Below are 20,163 nucleotides of genomic sequence, written 5' to 3' on the forward strand. Positions count from 1 at the left end.
TAAAAACCTACAGCTCTCCCAGCTGCACGTAAAAATACATGTCAAGAGTTAGAAACAAAAGTAAATTAGAGCTCCAAATACATAGCTTGAAATATTTTGAGATTTGGAAGTCATTGTTCAATATTTAACCCAATAAATAATATTTAAAATAGTACAGATTTTAAAATTTGCTGTTGCACATACATAGTGGATTTTGCACTTTGCAGTGAGTGAATGTTAGTAGACTTAAAATTTTGAGAAATAATCTTTATCTAAAAGGCAAATAAAGATGGCAAAGGCAATTCGAGAAAAGGTCAGAATAATGTTCATCTGTTCGATCAAAATTCTTTAAAATGTTTGTTTAAGAGACATTTGCACTAAAATGTCATTCAAATACACCAAAGAGGGTTGAAACTGATTTAGGCTGGTCAATCAGAAGTGAGAAACTCAGCTTGATATTAAAATACAGTCAGTTGGGTAGAGAAACTGAGGGACAGGATGGATGATGAACATGAGAGTTGGGGAGAGCTAAGTTCTGTAGAAATGAGGTACTGAAAAATAAGACTGAACTTGAACCCTCAGTTTGAGCTCCACTGACATTTACAAATGTAATCTCAACTGTCAATTTAAAACAGGAATGGATGGGTAAAATAATCCAGTGAAAAGGGGATCCATCAAGCACACTCAGCCCAGCCATGTGAACTTGGCTTTGCTGCTCTCCCAGTCCAGCTGGCTTTCTGTCTGCACGCACAGACTGACTAATCTGCTGCCTGAGTGGGCTGCTGCTGCTTGTTAAGCCAATTCTTAAAATAGTGGCTGACCTAATTATACAGCATGGATCTTTACCTTAAATATATATGATGACTGTTTACACGAAATGCATCCTGGATATTTTTTAATAATTACTTTTCACATCTCATCACATTCTTCCTTCACTGAGCACAATTAAAATGATGTGTATTTATGCATCAAACTTTACAGCACAGATTTAGAAAGCAGAACATGTTAAACTGATTGCTTTCCCTTAGTAGGCACTGAGGAGGTGGATAAAGGGGAGGAATAGTGATAGTGTCATTATCTGTCTTTAATAACTTCTCTGACATAGGTTGAAAGCTTCTAGACATGTAAAATTGTGAGTGCAGTAATACTATCAACCAGGTACACATTTTTATTGCTGAGTTCATTATGTAGCCTGCTAGGTTTTAGATCAGAGTCATTAATTACTGTGAAAGTGTCAGACATTGCAGGTATTCTCTTGATGTAGAGTCGATTTAGCATCTTCTCTACTACAATGAAAAAGTAGCATATTTTACAGGTGAAATCAATGGAGACTAATTATCCACCACCTATAGATTAATAAATAGGTTGAGGGGTGAAATTATGATCAGTGATAGAAACAGACTTGCAAAAAGGGCACTACCCACCTTCTGTGTACAAAAAAGCTGGCTCACAGGCTATAAGCAGTAGCTGAGTGCTATAGATATAGATGGTTTCTGCAGCTCCTCTTCTCTGCTCTCTTTATTAGGGCCACCTTGGATGTTTCTAGACCAGCTGTAGTCACAGCTTCAAATGCACTGTAGACATTGTTAAATCAAGGTTAAACTTTCCCATAATTATGCCTTATTCTGTGATTTTATGAGACCAGTTGTTGCAGAATTGTTTTTAAATGCTGCAGACGAAGCAGAGAGAATTTTATTTAACTTGTCAACACCTTTTTTAGAATGTTTGATTTTAAGGACACTTAAACAAGTTGCATCAGTATTTCAACATGGAAAGTTCAGATTTTAATTTCAAAATTGTAATTTTCAACAAAACTTAAGCAACTCTTATTAAGAAATAGAAGAAAATAAATTAAATATATCATGAGGTGGCTCAGAAGTCTGAAAATGAAAGTAAGTTTAGTGAAACAGAATGCCTTGGATTTGCCCAAACAATTTTCTCTCCTTTTAAAAATCCTGTCAAAGTTTAGTTTTTTACGTTTTTATAAGTTTTATAAGGCATTACTATAAGACATTCCTCTCACAAATTTATTTCAGCTCTCAGTTAGTAGACTAAAGGCTTTATTTATACAAGATGGTGTACCTCTGATATTCCCTAGGCTTTCTACCCTCACTGACCTTACATACTTTGGGAAATCTGAAAAGATAACAAGCTGAGAGTGGAAAAATGATAGAGCTGGAGGCTACAGTTAGCTATCAGTATTACAAGCATTGTGATAGGCAACTAAATTATGTGAGGATCCATGCACAGAAGAAGAATGCAAAATCTCTTGAGTATCATAGGCTCCTGGGTTTTGTCCTTCCTCTATGACAAGTGACAAGACCAGTGCAGGGACCTCTTACACCCACAAAAAGTGGAAGGATGAGAAAACAGAGGCATTTGTGCAAGGTGTAAAAAAACTTGAGGATAAATGCAGTTCCATAAGTAAAAAATAAACAAACAAAACCCAGGAGCTCCACATAATTTTGGGGAGGGGGGAAGAATGAAATCAACAGTGAATCCCTCTGGGGGAGCCATTGGTGCTGTTCATCTGCAACTGCAAAGATTGCTGTACCTGTGTACAGGATGGGGTTAGATATTTCCTCTGAGCTTCACAGGTAATAAACTCTCTGCTGGGACCCTGGGGAGTAATAAATTAGGTCCCATGGTTTGATAGCAGGTGACAGAAATGGCCTAATATAAGGTCTTTCCACCCTCCTTGTGGTAGGAAATGGGGTCTCCTTCCTCAGATGATTGTTGAGTCGTGTCCACATTGGACAATTTAGAAAAGTTCAGAAAACCACTGTGCTCCAATTAAAAGTGGTCTAGGTTAGAGAAAACCAGTACAAATGAAGAGATATTAGTGAAGATTTGGGGTTTGGGGATGGTTTTGGTTTTTTGTGTGTGCACTTTCTGCTGAGTCAAGATTTTTTCCCCAGGTAAGCCCTTCTCATCACATTGTCCAGATTATTTAAAATGAACAGGCAACAGACTTCCCGTATTCCCCTCAGGAGGCACAGTGAATAAATCTGATCCTTACACTTTTTTTTCTAGCTGAGCTAATGTTTTATTTTGCTACTTCAACCCACTTCTGTTAGCCATGCCCCACTGTGAATAGTCTCGTGCTTGTTTGTGCTCTGAAAAGAATTAGAGTTTTATTATTCTCTTCATTCTCAGTTAACCATATTAAAAATATTCAACCACTATCATAACTTCCTATGAAGAGTCTTCTGTCCTGCCAGATGCTTTCATTTAATTTCACTGGATTTCCTCCTGAATACTGTTTCTTAAGTCATTCACTGTTTTCTAAATTTCCTCTTACCAAAAGTGCTGCAAACATCTATAAAAGAGTATATGAGCTGTGGCACAGCCCATGGCCACTGCTTAAATAGGTGTCCACACTCTGCTGCCTGTTTCTGTGTTGTGATAAAAAAGGCACTGTGATGCATGGAGCCCAATGTACAATTGCTTAGACGGGATTCTGAATGATTATTCTTAGCACAGGCTGTTAATAACATTTCACACATTACAAATATATATTTTTTTTATTTCTTCCTTTTTGCTCCATGCCCTGGAGTCACAAATAAGTGCATTCTTTTGTTTGGCCTTGACACATGCATTTAAATGTCTTAGTTATCTGCCTTTCCTCACAGACACTGGCACTACATAGCTTTTCATCTGTACAATTATAAGCAGTGTTGCACCTAAAAAACCTGGCACACTTCTAATGGGAAGAGTTGAGTGCCCAGGCCTGAAGGTTCACCTCACCAGGAAGACAGGCTGTGAGGGTGGCCCAGGCTGTCCTAATTTCCACTCTCCTGATGTGCTCTTTTGTGGGTGGGTGGCTGCCCACCATGGGCCCTACAGTGCTCTGGGTTTGGGAATAATCCCAAAGATTAACAAATCTTTCAGCTTCCTGTGCTAAGACAACTGCTCTGCTTTATGTTTGTAATTGCATTCATCAAGCTGTAGGACAAAAAACATTTGTTTGCAACTTCAGTAAACCTATAGTCCATCATAGGGGGCCATATCTGGAGAAACAGAAGTGCTGGTTCTAAGCCAAAATTTCCTTGCTTCCTAAAAGCATCCAGGCTAAATCCAGTAACAAATTAGCAGTGATCTCAGAGCCTTTCAGATTTAGACTGCAGCTGAGCAGATGAGTTGAAGGCCAACGTTTTGACCATAAACCGTTCCCATTCCCTACTAAATATGGCACAAAGCTGCATAAATAGCTGTGCTGGGATGCTGCAGGGAGTTCAGAAAAAGAAATCTACAGCTGGAGATGGATGGCTCTACAGGGTTGACATGTAATCTAAGCCTGATTAGTGTAGACACTGAAAAGTGGCAGTTTATGGATGAAGCTTCATAGGTCTTCAGTGCAGCTCTCTCATTCATCCTCCTTATTTGTGTTTATGGCAGCATTTAAGATACTCTTGGCATTTTTCATGAGCAAAAAAAATGGAGATATTTAGACAGTGATCAATACCCTGACTCTGAAGGCACTGCAGTGTTCTGCAGTCTGGATGCCTTCAAGGTGGAGCCAGATCTGGCAGCCGGTGGTGCTGCAGCATATCCTACTTCCCTGTAAAGCAGGGGAGGGTTGGAAGGCTCCTGCCAGGATCAATGAAGCCAGTTTTAGGGCAACATAAAATGATGGTGCTTTGGTGCAGCATGATCATGTGTGTAAAGGAGGAATGAGGGCAGCATTAATCAATGATAATACATTTTTAATATAAGAGGCCAACATTTAAATAAGCCTAAAAACTAAACCTTAGATGTGGTCTGTGGAGACTGGACATTAATTCTTGCCCTTCACTATTTGCATGAAACCCAGTTTTGACTTTTCCCTTTGTGGAGGTGTCCAAGGGGCAGACTGAGTGGTAAATGAAATGGGAGGCATGGAAGAGCAGCCTCCTGTGACCTCTGCTGCTGCTGCTGCTGGGGATGGGGGTCTCCTCTGGGACTGAGGGTCAGAGAGCATCTGTCAAAACAGGACAGGCTGTGGGGAGTCTCTGGGACAAAGGCAATGGCATCAGGGGTCACAGTTCAGTGCAATAAAACATGGCACACTGGAAGACACGGGGAGACCTGTCATGCACTGTGTTTGTGTCTTTGCCAGCCGGTGTCCTTTGGAAGGAACAGCTTGTCTGAATTAGCCACGGTCTTCCCTGAAAATGCTTGGAATAGCTGGGCACTACGATGGACCAACACTAATCTCAAAACACTCGTCAGGGAGAGTGCAGGTCCACTCTGGCTGGGGAGGGAAGTGTCGTGCTGATGGCTGGGCAGGGAGGTGAGAGGAGGGATGGGGCAGCAGCCAGGCTCAGGGCTGGGGTCCCCAGTGCTTACACCCACCCACTCCTCCCCACACAGGGAGGGAACAACTCATCCTCCGGGCTGTGAGTGATAAGGGAAAGGGGTAAATGGATTTAGGGGAGAGAGGGGAAAACATGCTTGTGAGAGCAGGAAAAGCTGTTTGATTGTGAAAGTGATGTGAGGGTAAAGCAATTCTGCTGGAGTAGCAATTGTGCCCTATCTTTAGTCGGAAGCCTTTAGAGGAAGCAGCTGAAACATGGTGGTGTTTTTCATGCATTTGAACCTAGGATAAAAAGACAAAGTTTCCTTATTACCTTCAGTATGCCCTTGTTCTGCACTTCCTTATATTTACTGTAGGAAATACCTTCAATATCTCAAACAGTGAGGTTATCTGACTGCAAACACTTATTCAGTCATCTAAGTAACTTGCACCAGGGAAGAAAGTAGGTAGTTTAAGTGATGTTGGTCACTCATTTCCCCAGAGGCTGCATTAAATTTGCTGACAGACTCAGTCTTGTGCACTTTTGCATCACTTCCCCCTTTGCTCATGATCCCGGGCACCACTGGGATTCAGAGAAATCTGTTCTACCCCCTTTTTGAGCAGCGAAATTTTAATCTTCTTATACAAGAGACCAAACCAACATTGATTTTAAGTGGCTTTCACCTTCAGCCTTATCACACAGCCTTTGAAATATTTCTTTTTTTCCCCCAAACCTCTTTACTGCTGGAGCAAAAGGGCATCGGAAGTGCAGTAGCACCCAAGTGGCTCAGCAAGTTGCATCTTCAACAAAGTGTTTAAGGAAACACAGATGGCTTTAACCTGTATCTACCTGCTGAACACACAGACATCGAGTGTAAAACCTCTGCAAGCTGGAGACTTGAGGAGGAGGGCACACAAGTGGCAACTATGCACCTCTCCCAGGCACCTCCCATCACAGTGCCTAGGGTGACTGCTGCAGCCATGGCCAAAAACTGCTGTAAAGCCTCTGGTGAGGGATAAGTGCATCGTTGACAGATGCTATTGTGGCAGTAATGCCTCCACTTGTGCCTCAGACACGGGTTGAAAATTCCCCTCTCTTTTCTTCAAACATGAGTGAAAAGAGCAACCAGATTTTGGGAAACAGATACTTTATTCTGAGAAATGTCACCCCAGCATGGTGCTGACTGTAACAATAGAAGATCCTAATGTTTGTTAAGACCAGAATGATTTAATCTGCCTTTTTTAATAAGTAGGAAGAAGTTCTGCACAGAGTTCTCTGCAGCAAGGCAAATTGTAATGTCTATTTATTACAAATGTGTAATGTCAATAGTGCACAATAGCCAGCAGGAAAAAGGAGGTGAATCTCTCTGGTCTTACAGACAAATTCAGAACAAAGTATTAATCAAAAAATTAATGATTGAACAGTGCTGTTAAATTTCTGCCTTTTATTTCATAAAGACACTGCACAGACCAGTGACAGTTTACAGTTCAGGAAGGACACAGCTATTCCCCATGCTGACAGCGACTTATGCTCTATTTAACACATGGAATTTAAGTGGTGCAGAAAGTACACTTGGCCAGGAATTGCTGTCTGAAAGCCTCTGCAAAGAAAAATGCATTTACTGCCAAAAAATTAGTTTTCAGTAAGAAATTTCTTGGTATTGTGCAGAGTCATAGACTTTCCTCCAGTTTTGTAATTAGACATCAAAAGAAAGCCTGTCATTTAGATTAAAATATATCACCTGAGATCCTTTGAAACAAGCGGCATGCTGAATATAAACTATTAGTCATATTTCTGTATATTTTTATCTCACAAATCTACTGTTGAAAGCCATTGCTAAGCATGCATTTTGGCATTGGAAAGACTCCTGCTAACTTTCAGAGGCTCTGGGATAGGCTCCAGAGCTTAACAGGTTGTGTAGATGAAATAGCACTCATAACTGCATGCATTTGTCCTCAGCTAGATTGGACAGGTTATGTTTATTTTGCTTTATATGTGGTAACTAGGAAAAAATGAATGGCCTATACTATGTGGGAGGTCAGAGCAGATATCTTAATTAAGCCTCTCAGGCTTGTCCTCCGTGCATTTACAGGTTAGTGAGGGTACACGCATGGGATGGAGAATGGGGAATGGGGATTGGGAATTTAGGAGACCCTTGTCTGGAAGAGATGCTAGTGAAAGCTGGAGGCACAGAAAACACATTCAGTTCTCTGCTGTTTTCTTCCCCAGCTTTGCAATAGGAAATCCCGAATCAGGGAGGCGTAATGGTCGGCTGGGTAATTTATTTAGCCCAAGGCATACTTGCTTGTGTAAGAGAGTTTGTACAAAGCAAATGTCACTTCAGATTGAGCAATAACAGACTGTTTCAGAAAGGAGAGACACAACTCTAGGAGTGACATGTACGAGGATGAATCCATGTGCATGCTGGAAGAGGCTGTCTCAGTGTCTACCTATCCATGTTTCTTACTCTCGAGGAAGAAATAAGGTCAGGTCAGTGATAAAAGCAATTAAATGTCAATTCAGGACCTTTATAGCCTCACCATTGCTATTTTGGGGTTCATTTGCTTAACTTTTGTTAGTACAAAATCAACAACAAAAATGGTTGACAACAAAATAAACCAGAAAAAGGGACAGTGCTTAAGTAATAATCAGGAGTGTGGTAACTGGATGCAAATAAAGTAGGAAGCAACAGGAGAAATCCTAAGTTTTGTTTTCCGGACTGTTTTCCTTTCAAAAAGATTGTCTGACAAAGATACAGCTTAAAGCATGATAACCTACTTTGTTATGATTGAATATATCAGTTAGAAGAATCCCAGCTGCATTACTGAAACCCTTCGGACACCATTTTTTTTCTGTTATTAGTATTTGGCATTGAATTGATGTGAATAGCTCACACAGTTCAGCCCTGGGTGTTTGATGTGGTAAAACAAAGAAAACTATAGAATAGTCTGTTTGTTACTGACACTCCTACTCAAAGATGATAACAGAGGCTCTTTTCTAACACTTTGCCTTTCTTTCACCTTGTCACCTAACCAAGATCAATGGAACAAAGTAAAAATAAAGTTAGTAAAAGGAAAATTTCCGTTATACTTGATTTTTATCTAGTAAGATGATCTTAAACTCTCATGAGAAAAATAAAACAGTACAAATATCACTGTGTTTGCTCAGTCACTCACAATTGCAGAAAGTGGGTCTTAAATACCCTTTGATATTTCCTGATATTTCTTTGTATTACAGTAACAGTGAGAGACTAGAACCTTGTTTTTGCTTAGTCCTGAAGAAACCCCACCAGGGCAAAGTCCATTTCTGCTTAATTTGTTTCTAATACAAGCCCCATTCATGAGGCAACAGATGAATGCAGCAACAAGCTGCAAGTTATCAAAACATCTTTTTTTTTTGTAGAAATCACATTCTCTTTTAAGACAGCATCCATACTTCTTACAGGCATATTGAATGACCAGTTCCCAGCTGAATTCTCCAGAATGTCTGCTTATTTAAGGATTTCTCCTTTGACCAGCACCTTAAAATAAAGAATCTCAAAAGCTCACTCATTGCCCTTTCTCTTAGACACACCCTTTTGCTCAAAAAGAAAAACCCTAATACACCAAGTTCCCTCTACCTGTGCACCAACAGGGCAATGTAAGCTGTCTATATCAACTCCAGAGTCAAGTTCTCTTGGAGTGTTTTTGCATGTAAAATTAATCAGTTAATTCTGTGAATTTGCTTTAAAACACAATACTACTCCAGCCAGTTTCTTAGCAGTCTCGCAGTAGAAATCCTTGGAAGAGAAATGCTGCAGGAAATGCTTTGCCCTGAGCTGGATATCCTGCATTGAGCTGTACTCAGCACATGCTCAGATAACCCAGGTAGTTGCAAACCAGACCACTCTGCTATGCTGCCCTGTCCTTGGCTATGTATAACCAGTGCTTGCAATCTCTGGGTGTTTTATCAGCTGGATATTCCCCACAGAACCTGTGTTTGAAAGTTGTGACTTTTACAGGCATGAAATCTGGATGAAGCTGCTGTTTCTGAAAAGCCAAGATCTTTCTTGTGCTTGATGGCATGAGGCACATGAGTAAATGTAAAGGGAAACATTGAAATAATGTCCTTGGCTTTGAGTCATTCAAGGAGAGCTTCTTTTATCCCTTCTGTCTGCCCTTGTGGATGCAAAAACATACTGGCACCTCAGGCACCTAATGTTGATTTTTGTGGTATAAAACCCAGAAGAAGGCTGCCAAGAGCAAGGGATATGTTGAATGCAACCTGGTTTCAATGAACAATGAGAATATAATGAATCCTGAACAGCAGGGCAAAGCAGTGCTTGAAGGTGCTGTAGGACCACATTTATCCACCCTGCACCGTATGCTCAGAGGTGGGATTGTTGCTCCATCTCTTGCCTCTTTTTTCATGTCAAGCTCTCAGACAGGCTGCAATTTTTCCCCTTTGGTAGCTTAAGCTCTGTAGAGCCAGGATATATTCTTTTCTGTGGTGGGTTCCTTTAGAGGGCCTTTAGGCACTGTTGTAGTAAAGGCAGTTTTATTCTTTTCGGTGCAGCTATGTAAGTAAGGGGTGGGAGGCAAATTCAGCAGCTCCTTACTGAAGGAGATGAGATGATGATTAGCAGAGACAGTCACCCCATGAGACTGATGCCTCCCTCCCACCTGGCTGAACTTCTCTACAGACATACATACATATATCTCACGTTTATTTTAGTATGAGTTGAAAGAAGAGGGTGAAAACCCAATAATTATACAAGTACGCTTTCAGATTTGAATTGTGCTTATGCCTTCAAATGTCTTATTTAACCCCAGGCTTAGCTTACCAGCTGCTTACCAGAAACCAGTTCAGGTTCCCATTTGGTACCTCTTCTTGCAGGGTGCCTCTGCAAGAGCTTTTAAATGATGGTCCCAGCATAAAGAGAAGTCAGAAGGCACAGCACGGTAACCCAAAAACTGAGAAGGTCTTTTGTTCTTTCAGAGGGAGTGGAAGTTGAAATTATTTACAAGAGGTGATTCAATGGGATTTTCAGAGTTAGTCTACATGGATGGGTGCAAACAGGTCCAAGTTCCTTTTCTCTGACTAAATCTGGTTCAGAAACTCTGGAGCTGTGCTACTGCTGTGCTTAAGTTGACTTGCCTTGTTGAGAAGCTAATATAGAGTTGTGTGGCTTTCAAGCCGAAGCTGGCTCCTGGCCAACCAGCCTGGAGCACAGGCAGAGTGAGCTGCTGTCTGCCTCCACCCACCTGTAGAGACAGGGCATAGAGGTTATGTTTAACATAACTGCAAGGATACTGCTCTGACACATTCCAGGCCTCAGTGAGCATCAGGGCTTTGGGTTTACCTTGACCAGAAAGGAAAACTGATGCTGAGGATGTTCCAAGGAACATGAGCTGAAGGCAATGGAGAAAAAGAGGACACTTGAATTTTTGAATCACTTGGAAAATCTTGGGTAAACTCCTTTCCAGCTGTAGCTTATTGTATGATAGAGCTACCTCAGCAGAGGATATAATCTTGTTGAAGCTTTAAGTGTTTTGAATTTTTCCAAAATTAAATTAGTTTCAAATTGTTTTGTTTTCTTCCACTATCTTCTGCTTTTGTTTATCTTACACCAATCTGAGGGTTCTGCCTTGAAGTTTCAAACATTTCAAGATCTATCATTTAAGACTTTGTAAAATCAATCTGCTAGACTCTGTAGACAGAATCTGTTTATGTATGCTCAGGCAGCAATTGCAGCTTGTTCTTGTTCTAACATCTCAAAAAAGAAATATTTGCTTTCTGTATTCTGTTAGCTTTAGTAAAGCAGACAAAGAAAAAACTGGCAGCTGTTTTCTGGCATCTTTTTCCATTACTTAGCTATAATCTTTTTGAAATCATGAAGTTCCTCTCAAAATACTAAAGTATGATTAGGTTGTGAAATCTGAATCCAATAAAAGAAGATCCTGTGCTTGAAGGGTGCATTGCTGTCATAAAGCAGGAATTAAATTCAAAAAAACCCCACTATTTAAAAAGTGGTACCAATTTACTGACATGTTTTCTTGTAATTAGGTTGAGTACAATAGCCATTTGAATATGTAGATACTTCTTAAAATCTCTCTTAAGTGGCAAAATTAAGTTGATTTCAAAACAGAAAATCAGTAAGGCTATAACTTCATAATTAATTTTTCATTAAAGTTCCCAAGCTTTAGTAAAGCAATAGCATCAGGTCAGTTTGGACACAGGTATCTAAAAAATTGTTCTCTTCTTAGGTCACACTACTCCTGTGGAGAGTGACACAAAGATGTAAAGTTGCCTTAGGGGTGTGGTGCTGCTGCCTGCATGATAGATCTGAAACTCAGAGCAAACTGAAAGGTGGCAAGTCCTGGTTCTCAAGGATTTCTGAGATGTTCTGTCCCAGATTAGGAGTCACTGAATTTTTATCACAGTGGCTTCCCCAGATCTTCCTTGTTTTGGGATAGCTTTTCAGCCTGGCTGTCACAGCTTCTTCTCCTAGTTGCTCAAACATTAATATTCTTTTCTGAACCTTGCTGAATCTTTGGATGCAAAATGAAACCTTGAAGTAGCAGTAAGTGTTTCCTTAAGAGTCTGGTCTATTTGCATTTTTATTTTAAAAGTCCTTTCAGCCTTGATTTACACATGAAGAACAAGCACATGTAGCAATGGTTCTGAACTATTAATTTTTTGTTACCGCTATAGTGTCCAATATACATCTCTTAAGAGTAAAGACTTTTTTGCTTCTTAAACTCAGCTCTTGGCCAGGCTCTATTAATTTTTTCCCCTCAAAAAAACTTGGGAATTTTTTTGAGATGCTGAACAGAATAGGATGTTCATAGTGAGTGCTTATTTTCTCAAAATAGTAGCATGTTTTTAGCATTGTATTATGGCAACACAGTAATTTTATTAATTTACCTGATTGCAATTGAGGACTGATCAGAGACACTGTTCCTATGAGCACTGAAATAGGTTTCCAGTCTCTGCATCCTCCCATGTTAAGCAGATTTCATCAAAAGTACCTGTAATTTCACCATGAGGCTAGTATTAAAATTAATATTTTATTTACATACATAAAATCAATCTGCTAGACTCTGTAGACTTATATATATACATATATATATATATATATATATATATATATATAAAGATTGCAACCTGTTAGAGGACTGCTTTTTCACCAAGGGATTCCAATGACTTTTTAAAGCCAATGTCATGACTTTCAAAGGCTGGACTTGCCTGTGTTTGTGAAGCTTGTCTGAACAATGGTTAGTGAATGTGTACAAACATACATCCATATCTCCTTCAGGCATCGATGATGAGCGCTTTAGGTCATAATAAACACCTTACATTTGAGATTAGACATAAAGCTTCGCAGTAATAGTAGCAAATCCTCACTGTCTTTTTCTGTGTTAAGTCAGGATTTGGTCCTTGATGTTGGAGTAGTGTAAGAGGTTGCCAGATCAGCAGCCTTTAAGGTCTGTTGTTAACTACAGAGTTGCCTAAAAATGTATGTGTCACTTGCAGAGCAATCCTGGTTATACGCTGGAGAACTGAATTCATTCCACATATGTGGATGACCCCATTAGCATGGAAGAAGAGCAAACAGGCACAGATATAGATGAAACAGTTCCTATGTCCATTGTTTCCTAAAGTCTTGTCAGTGAGAGGGAGAGCATCCACTCAATATGACTAAGGAAACTCACGCTTTTGTGGTTGCTATTGCAGTCGAGCTCCCCACAGGCACCATGAGCAACTAAGATCTAAGAGCTGACAAGGCTAACTTAAGACCAGCCTTTGAAGGTTAAGGTTAGACAGTGGCTGTTTTGCATGGAAGACAAACACTGGAGAGTGTCTCTGGGAGTGTGCCACTTATGCTAGGACATCTGCTCTGTGCCCAGACAGCTCCTGGGATGCTACCCAGGAGTCCCCTCCCTACTAGAGGGTGGCCCCTCCAGGAGCCAGCAGAAACACAGACAGATGATATAGCATTTCACAGAATCATAGAATCATTTAGGTTGGAAGAGACCTCTAAAATCATTATTTTAGATTAACCCAGCTTTGCTATGCTCACCATATTCCCTCAGTGCCACATCTATGCTTCTTTTAAATACCTCCAGGAATGGTGACTCAACCACTTCCCCGTACAGTTCTGCACAGTACTGTTCCAGTGCTTGACAACTCTTTCAGTGAAGAAATGTTTCCTAATATCCAATATCAGCCTCCTCTGAAGCAACTTGGGGCCATTTCCTCTTGTCCAGTTTGCTCAGCTCTGCTCAAGTGCGCTGCTTGGGTATTGAGGGCTCACTCTCTCATCAAGCTGGTGGACTGTGCGCCCTGACAGAGGTATGAAGATCTCCCTCTCCTCGTGAGTTTTATCACCCAGACATCTCTCTGCTTGCTCTGATGCCTCTTGCATTTATTGTGCAGACCCCTGGCCAGCCTAACCATGAGTTAAACTTCTGCCAGCAGCCCTCAGGGTGGCCCTGTTTCTGGCCTGAGTATCTCCCAGACAATCTGGCAGAAGCTTTATACTCTGCCATACTCTCCTGCCACTCTGAAAATATTTGAGAGGACCAAGAAAAGATGAGCAGCAACCTCATTTTATCCATGGGATAAGTTGGTCTAATTTAAGATTTCTGGGCTGCCTCTAGATAATTTGCCCTTGTTATGTCCGTTTTAGCTGGACAGGAGATGTGACTATGCTGCCATAGTTTTTTGCACTGTACATGAGAAACAGCAGAGTCTCATTTAGCTAAGGGATACTATCATATTAGACCCTGATAAAAGGGCATTTAAATGCTGAAAACATTTCTATAAGGACATCTACACGTGTCAGGCCTTTTCTTAATTCACCCATTAGCTGGAGAGTTTGAGCCAAACTAATGTTTGTTTGGGCTGGTGATTTTAAAAGGTGTATGTTTACAGGGGGCTGACAGGATGTACTCAAGGGTTTTATGAGTAACTTTGTTTTCCTCCACACTGCTGAAGAAAATGCTGGAACTGCACTTTTGAACAGTAAAGAGCTACATGGAAAATTACATGTCCCTCTTGCTTTTTTCCCTGGATTATGAAATCAACTTAATTTGTAACTGTCACCTGTCCAACCCATTATCAATATTACACGGTAACACTTACAGAAGGGCTGGTGGGACTGAAGTGGGCAGAAATGTCAAAATAGAATAGGCAACGGCCAATCTCTACCCTCCCAAATATTGAATTTTGTGCCTAATTTCTTGTTGAAAAAAACATGAGGCATGACTTGTGACAAAGTGGGGAGCTACCACGTTACTTGTCATATGATTAAGCGCCTGATCTTCCCAAGTTGTTTTCAGTAGGAAATTATGGAATTAAAAATGTTGAAATGAAGGATACATCATAGCAACCATTGGAGAGCTACAGGATATATAAGACCATTTTAATCCTAAATTCCCATCCATGACTTTATGAAGAGTGGTCAAAAGTGACAGTGGACGAGAAGTTGGCAGCAGGGGAAGACAGCTGATCTTGAAAGGAATGGGAAAGGAATGGGCAGATCATGCTACAGGGAAGGTACAATAAAATCACATAAAAATCAGTATTGGGCCAGATCAGATGTCTGTATCTCCTATGTGGCCAACAGGAGCCATGAACACAGGCAAGCAGATAACAAATTTCTGCAGTATTCCCCCAAATATTCCTCAACCTCAAACAAATCTCATCGCAAGGACTTACCAAGCTTGATTCCTATCACCTTCCCAAGCTGTTCATGCACAGACTCCCCTAAACCAGGGCACCTGGTCTACTACAGGGGCCTGTTCTACATAATTCTTCCTTGGCAAAAATTTTCCTGTCTCCAGTTACTATCATGCTGAAGTTTAAAGTTACGTTTAATTGATAATGTCATATTTTGCTCTGGGTTTTTTGTACGTCCACAATCTCTACACTGACAACCAGTTATTATTATTAATACAGATATTGATATGCATATACACATGGGTATAAAGATATGTATGAAGTAAATAATTTTAAAATGCTATTAACTAAAGTTCATTGAACAGCCTAATACAGAGTCAAAAAAAATAAAAAAGCAGAAATTCTCAAACTAAGCAGAGCCAAAGTTGTCAGAATTTGAAATCTTATCCTGAACTTAAACCTCTCTGACAGTACATAGTTTGAGAGACTCAGAGAATGCTGACTAAAATTATTGCTAGTTGTGTAATGTGATATTGAATATTTACTTTACAGATGATTGCTATTGTTACAGAATGCACATAATCATGTTAAATTCAATAGCATCCAGTACCACAGTCCTGTATAAGGGATGATTTTAATTTCTTTAGGAGGGTAAATCCATCGATTTTCCAGGTTTCATTGCTACTATAAAGAAATTGAAATTTTATAAGACTCTCAGCATATCCTTTTTCTTGCATTGATTTGCTCTTTTCAGTAAGCCAGGAAGATGTGAAACATTTTAAATCCCTTTCTTTCCATATTCCCATTAGTGAATAAAAAATCAGCTTTGTGGCTGAAGTTTACAGGCAAGAGGCAAAGGAACATAGCACATCTCCTTTCAGAAGATGGGTACTTCAGTTCAAAGCATCTTCTTCCTGAGTGGATTCAACAAGTCCACAAAGTAATGAAGCATTTATGTTCAAAGGCTCTTCTCTTCACCTTGTCTCTAAGGGTACTCATTGGCGTTTGGAGGAAGTCTAATTGCAATGAGCTAAATTTCCACAAACTGAACTGGCAGAATGAGATCATAATGGGTTTGCATATGAAATGGCCAGAAAATGTCACCAGGAAACAAAACCAGAATACTACCTGTGGATTCTTGTATACTGATGTATCAGAAAAACTCTGATACAGTGTAAAATACCTCTGAATTATATTCAGTGTCCCTTTTGAGAAGGTGTGCTTAGGGCAAATGAAAACAATTAGAAGATATATTAAAATATAGATTATATAACTTTATGGTCAAGGTGATCACATTTTTGTACACACAGGATATAATAGGATGCAGCAAGTTAAAATTTTGTAGCATCCCTGGCCACTGATTAATCTTTCATCTGAAGGGTGTTGGATAAGGAGTAAATGAAGCATTTTCAACTCTGGGAGAATCAATGCCAACCTCACATTATAAAAGAAGAGTGGGTGAAGAAACAGCTGCAGAAATGAGCTGAAGTGGGTTTACTAGAACTAAAGAAAGAGTGGCTCATTTATAATGCATGAAGACCCTTAGCCTTATTGAAAGATAAGTATTCTGTCTTTGATACTGCCTTACCCCAGCATCTTTATGTCCCTGGTTTTGGAAAATGTCCAGATGAAGGCCATAAGGATATGTAAAACAGAATGTGATAATGGCTTTGAGATTTGAGATTGTAACTTGCTCAGTCTATGCAACATGTAAAGGGAATCCAGCTGGGATACACAAGCCCTCATGAGAGAAGTGAGAACTAAATTGCCATGGAAGTTACGTCAGGTGCCTCCACCGCAAAGCCCATGGTGGGTGTGCAGGTGCAGTCAGCGGTGAAGGTGACCGAGGATGGAGGAATCTGCTCTGACAGGGAAACAATACCAGGGACAGAGATGGTCTGCAGACAGACTCTCTGCTCAGGGTCGTGCAGCGGGGATGTGTGTTGAAAAGCAACTTTTGGCTGCTACATGTCCCTGGAGAAGTGCTTTCAGGTGAAAAACTCAGGGAACGTCTGCCTAGCCAGTCGGCTTTGCTGCCTGACTGGTTGTTGCAAGATAGAAAGTAGGGAAAAGTGGGGGGAGTTAAGCTGAATTAGAGAGAAAAGACACTAGGTGTACCTGCCAGACATTACAGACAAAGCCTGCAGTTAAAGTAGAAGGTGTTCAACAGGTTAGTCAGACTAATTTTTCAGCTGTGCATGAACATTGCACTGAATACATAGAATTGGGTGGGAATTTCCATGCATCAATGCATACATGACTAAAGGCCATTATGAAGGAGTTAAATTCTTCTACTGACAAGCTGAAACTAATGTGACTAGAAACATAACCATCTATAGATGCAGAGGATGTTGTAAAAGAAGTTGTTAAGCTTCTTTTAAAAAGCAATCATTAAAATCAATTGCTAAACTGTAGGCCTGAAGAACAGTGAATTTGAAATTTAAATTTGTGGGGTAGTTAGAGCAGCAATAGAATGATGAGTCTTCAGTGGGTGGCATGCTATTTTAAATAGCTCTTATAAAACCACCTAGCTGAAAATTAGATGATTACAGTAATAGTGCTGATTTATGCCAGAGGAAAACCTTCCTTCCAACTATAAAGATTCATAAAGTGTCAACAAATTAGTGAGTAAAGGAGCACTTGCATATATAATTATTTGGATTTTTCTCAAAGTCCCTCAGCGAGGCTATTAAAGAAAACCAGGCACCTAGAGGGTGAAAGGTAATGTTCTGCTGTGCTTTGGAAGTGGGCTAGGAGACAGCAAAATTCAAAGGAAAAAGAGAGAGCTTTCATCTTGAAATGAGATTAATAGTGAAGTGTTTGCAATGCATCTGCTGTAACTGAGTCTGTTTATTAATAATCTCACAGCAGGACATAGAAGCAAAATTTGCAGATGATGCTAAGTGATTTAGATCAGTCAGGGATTAAGATATGCACACATGACAAAATAAAGGCACCAAGCAATGTATGTGAGTTTGAGTCTTGTTCTGTTTTTGTTTGGTTTGGGGGGTTTTTGGGTGGGTTTTTTTTTTGAGGGGGGGGATTTTTTTGTGGGATTTTTTTTTAGGGTTGTGTGGTTTCTTTTTTGTTTTGTGTTTTTTGGGGTTTTTTTTTTGATTCAAATCAAATTCCTAAGCATTGAAAGAAACTGTGAAGTTCCTTGCAGCACTGGACTATATTCTAAATGAAGTGATGAGAGTATCAGAGCAAGACTTGCAAGTTATTACAGATGGTCCAGAAGAAAACTCTACTTAATACCAATGAAAGAAAAAGGCCTTTGATTAAAAAAGGGGCAACAAGAACAGAGCAGAATTCTATATGACTGTCCTATCTCAGTCCTTATCACCCCCTCACTCTTAATAACGTTTGCAGTTGTAGTCTGCCAGTCCTCATCAAAGTGCAGACAGTGAAGGAAATCAGTTCCATGTAAAGAGCAGCAGATATGATCTCCAAGAAGGAAATATTCCCAGAGACTAAGAAAGATCAATGAAGACAGTAATAAGAGGGAACAGAAGCTGAGAGGCTCATGAGAAGTAAAGGAATGCTCATCAGATTGAAATAAAACAGCTTCAATACAAGAAAAAGGAGAAACTGGCAAAGACTCACAGTTTTGAGATAGAAAAATAGCTACTCATGCAGAGAATGTAATGAACTTGCATAATTTTCTGCAGGAAATATTAAAACAAATAGTTCATGAAGACAGTCAAATGGAAAAATAAGTGTGCCATCAAAATTCAGTATAATACTCAATGGATAAAATTTGGAAAGATGCATTTTTACAATAGTGCTGACTCAGAGATATGAGCTAACCTCTATATAGGGTTAGGAAAATTATTTTCACTGTGAAGGTTTTTCATATCCTTGAACAATAACAGTTACATCTGCAGTGAGGCACACAATTTATCACAGACCTCTATTGTTCTTTTATTCTCCTCCATTCAAAGACTCAGGCCAGTGGTACCCTCCAGCTTTGAAGATCTATATTTTTATTTAATTACCTCAGAAATAATTCCAGGCAGCAATTGACCCTCTTCAATGTTCAAAAGCTTTGCATTAAATATGCCATCTGAATGGTTCTCAAGCTGTCGTCTGCTTCCTTGGAAAAAGTAATTTTAGAAAGACTGGATGGTACTTAATATGGGAACATTATTTCAATTGTGTTATTAGCATACATAACTTAAAATTAAATTAGAAGGAAAAGAAATATAGAGAAACTCCAAAGAGAAATAGAGGAGTGTAGGAGTTCTGAAGATACAAAATTAATATAAAGGTCAACAGGATGAAGATGAGACACCTGGAAATTCAGAAATGCCTTGTCTTAATGCATTATGGCAATGCCCATTGACAGTCAGGACAACCTGTCCTTGCTGCCTTCCTTCTTCTCACCCCTAATTATTTAAAAACAGCCATCTACTTCTCTATGATTTCACTTCCCAACTGGTCCAGTCAAGCCCCACCTTACACAAAGTGTATCAGCACCAACTGCTTTTGAAGGTCATGTAATGCCACTGCAGAAGGAAGGTCAAAAGCCTTTATCTCATGCTAGAACCATCCACTCTCGTATATGGACATGGAGGCTCCATGCAGAGATGTAATTTCCATTTTGCAGGCAGAGACCTGGCAGTGAGGATCCTTTCCCAAAGGGGTAGAGCCTGTGGAATGCAAGGCTGCAAACCAGTCTGTGCATGCCTTAGGTCAGGCTCAGCTGTTGTGGGTCTGCAAACTATCTGGGTCCAGGTGGGAGAGAGGGGTAAGGGATTAACCCTGGGTTCATGGTGCTGAGCTACAGCTGTGTTGTCCTACCCATCCCTTGACATTTGGAGCAGAGGAAGAGGAAGCTCCTTTATGACACTTACAGCACGGTTACAGCTTGCCAAGCTCACTGAAATGGAGGGATTGCCAGCTTGGACTGTATGAAGATTTGCTTTATGCTCTTTATCATGGTTTTTAATTCATGCAATGCAGTGCCATTTTAAGGTGTTTGTAAACTTGAGCAAGCATTTATAAACTGAACTGGGGGGATTCACAAACTGATGTGCATAGCAAGCACTCTGCTCTGGACATACAGTAGTGAGGTTGGGGAGAAGATACAGATTTTTACACTAAGACAAACAGCTCTGGCTAAATAACCTGGTAAATAAGGAAATGTTCCTAGTGCCAAGGTGCAGGTAGTCATACATGGTCAAGTTCCCTCCTTTCCTAGAGTAGATCAGGGCACATCTCACCACTCTTCTTTCCCATCTCC

This window comes from Parus major, chromosome 3, assembly GCF_001522545.3.
Source record: "Parus major isolate Abel chromosome 3, Parus_major1.1, whole genome shotgun sequence".
NCBI classification, from domain to species: Eukaryota; Metazoa; Chordata; class Aves; order Passeriformes; family Paridae; genus Parus; species Parus major.